This window comes from Perca flavescens, chromosome 4 (assembly GCF_004354835.1).
Source record: "Perca flavescens isolate YP-PL-M2 chromosome 4, PFLA_1.0, whole genome shotgun sequence".
In the NCBI taxonomy this organism is placed as follows: domain Eukaryota; kingdom Metazoa; phylum Chordata; class Actinopteri; order Perciformes; family Percidae; genus Perca; species Perca flavescens.
Window position 1 is genome coordinate 40,856,847 of NC_041334.1, and position 3,178 is coordinate 40,860,024.

The 3,178-nt window shown below is 48.2% G+C and overlaps 1 long non-coding RNA gene across 1 annotated transcript; it reads right to left on the reverse strand.

Annotated features, from left to right (window-relative positions):
- Positions 1 to 1,923: 1,923 nt before the first annotated feature.
- Positions 1,924 to 2,798, reverse strand: LOC114554918 (uncharacterized). Its single transcript, XR_003692491.1, has 3 exons — positions 2,712 to 2,798; positions 2,205 to 2,605; positions 1,924 to 2,102 (listed from the first exon to the last, which is right to left on the reverse strand). It is a non-coding gene; the product is annotated as an uncharacterized LOC114554918 (long non-coding RNA).
- Between the last annotated feature and the right edge of the window lie 380 nt (positions 2,799 to 3,178).

A 3,178-nucleotide genomic window follows, 5' to 3' on the forward strand; every position in this document is an offset into this window, starting at 1 on the left:
GGGCGTAGCATCTTATCCTTTTTGTCCACAAAGAAGAACCCAGCTCCCACCGGAGATGATGATGGGCGAATGATACCTGCAGCCAGGGACTCTCCGATATATTTTTCCATGGCCTCTCGGGTCTGGAAAAGTTGTAGAGTCTGTATAGCAGGCCAGGGGGCTCCTGGAAACAGCTCAATAGCGCAGTCATAAGGTCTAAGGGGAGGAAGGGATAATGCTTTCTCCTTATTAAATACCTCCATTAGGTCCAGATATTCTTTGGGAACTGATGACAGGTTGGGTAGTTTCTCTGTTGCCATTGGGGTTGTCACATTGGGAGGGATAGCAGAACCGAGACAAGTAGAGTGACAAAAACTGCTCCAACTGCTGATAGTTTTGTGTTGCCAGTTTATGTGGGGATTATGTAAACTGAGCCATGGAAAACTGAGAATGAGAGGGGAAGAGGAAGCTGACACTACTCTGAAGGTGATCTCCGGTAACGATGGTTACCGGAGAGAACGAGAGTAACTGGGATGGTTTGTTGTGTAACATTGGCTAGAAACTGACAGTCTACGGTCGTGACATTGATAGGAACTGGGAGTGATTTGAGGGGAATGTCAGCCTGTTTAGCCAGATTAACGTCAATGAAGTTATTCTCAGCCCCCGAGTCAATAAGAGCGGATAACGGTAGTGACAGAGCGCCCAATTGGAAAGTAGCAGGGAGTGACATACGAGGGGATGTGGGTGTAATTACAGGGCTGGGGCTCACTAGTGTACCCACTCTTACTAGCGAGCCACCTCTTTTGGGCGTACTGGACAGTTAGCGAGGAAGTGGGAGGTGTTACATCAGTACAGGCACTCACCTGCCTGTCGACGGCGTAAACGTTCAGCCGGGGAATGCCGAGCCTGGCCGAATTGCATGGGTTCCTCTTAGTCTCTTGTAGCGGAAACTGGTGCGACCGAGAGCTCCCCACGGGGGGGGGACAATGAACTGGGTCCGGGTGTCCTGGAAGTCCGAGTTGGGGCTGGTGCGAGTCCGCTCTTCTCCAGTCTCCTCTCCCGGATCCTGTTGTCAATCTTAATAGCCAAGGATACAAGACCGTACAAGTTACTGGGTTCATCGCAAAGAGTTAGCTCATCTTTTAAGCGTGATTTAAGCCATGTACAAAAACTCCCTGTAGTGCCTCATCATTCCATTTGGAATCCGCTGCGTAAGTCCAAAAATTAATCGAGTACTCAGCCACACTCCGTGTACCCTGTCTGAGCTCCAACAATCTCTTGGAAGCAGTACCAACATGATCTGGGTGGTCAAAAACATTGCTCAAACATTTGGAAAAATCAGAAAAGGTTAGCCCGGAGAGATTTTGATGAGTATACATAGCTTCGGCCCAAACTAGTGCCTTGTCCCTGAGCAACCCCAGTGCATAGTGTACCTTTGATGATTCTGAGGCAAAAGACAGTGGCTTCTGGTGAAAAATGAGTCCGCATTGAAGCAGGAAACCTCGACACTTGTTCAAATCCCCAGAGAAAGGCTCTGGAGGAGTCACAGGGGGTTCCCGGGTGAATGGCGCAGGAATCATGGCTGGAGAAGCAGACTGAGAGGGAGGAGGCAGAGCACTAGGTAAACTAGGGAGAGACAGAACAGCAAGTTGAGATGACAGCTGAGTGACTTGACTGTATAATTGTTGGTTTGTCTCCAGTAATTTGTGTATCAACTGGTAGTGTTGGCCTAACAGAGCTCCTTGATTTTTCACGGCTCAAAAAATGCCGTCCTCGTCTGTCGTCTGTGAATTCTCTGCAGGGTCCATGGCCAGTTCGTTCTGTTAGGGAGCTTGTCTGACCCAAAATGCAGATAAATCACACCGACAACGTAAAGCAGTTTAAAAAGGTTTAATGAAGTAGAGTGTACTCAGAATCACTGTAGGTAGTGTCAGGGTGGTGAAACTCCAGGCTGGTCTGAGGCTTGTGGCGAGCCGACAGGGAAGAATCCAGGTCTTTATGGGACACGAGGGGAACAGGCAGAGACGAGAACATGGAGGGTTTCCCAAGTTGGAGACAGAGGCTGGATGGTGAGGCTTGAAGCAGGCAGGCAAAGCAGAGGAGGCAGCTGGGCAGAGCGGTAACTGGAGAGAGACACAGGGTTAGTAGGAGCTCAGGGAACAGAGACAAAAGCAGAGTAAAAGGCAAAACGGATTATACTGGATTTAGACTGAGAGCCAAGTTACCACATGAGTTGTACATAACGAACTGGCGCCAACAAGGTGATCAGCCCGGGTTTAAGTATTGCAGGGGTGAATCATGAAGATGAGCTGCAGCTGTGAAAACCGGCAATGCAGTGTTGGATCGGCCACGCCCCTTGACCTACTTCCCTCTGGACACTCCTCCAGCACTCCAGGTGGAAAAACACGGAACACAGACAAACAGGGAAAACAAAACCACCCAACTCAGTGTGGAGAGAGAGCAACCCATAACAAACAGTGTTGTTGTCATTACTTAGAATTCAGCAGAAACTACGCACTATTTAATTTAATCCTGAAGGCTTGGGGTTGACACTCTTCTTAGTCCGTAGCCTACGGGGAGTTGAACTGGCGATCCTCCACTTCCCAAGCCAAATGGCCATGTACTGCTGCTCCGATAAGGATAGGATGAAGATAAAGAGAAAAGGACAAAGAAAAATAAGAAAAGGGATTAAGAATGTGAGAAAACGATTGGAGATTTTATATAAATCTTACAAAAGTAAACACTGTGCACACTGCTCTTTCTTTCTGCCTCTCAGTCATTGTTCAAACAAACACCATCACTACTGCTGCCTCCAGTTGTCCTGCTGGGCTAATATATGTTGAGGTCTTCCAGACCTCTCATATATCCTGCCCTAAAGAGGCAATGGGCTCTACGCCACACCCACATCACACACCATTCATATTACCCCCCACGCACGCACGCACACACACACACACACACACACACACACACACACACACACTCAGAGTAAGTTTTATAAGCGCCGTGTAAAGAAGATAAGGCATTCCAGGCTGAAAAGCAGGAGTGAGGAGACGAGGGGGAGGAGAGTTCAGGGGATTGGACTGTATGCTAATAAAGATGTTTGGAAGCAGCAAGCATTCATGTCTCGTGATGGATTATGCAGGAATGTTCAGCTATTCTGGTTTAAGAAAGCAAATAGAATCTGCTCCATGATGAA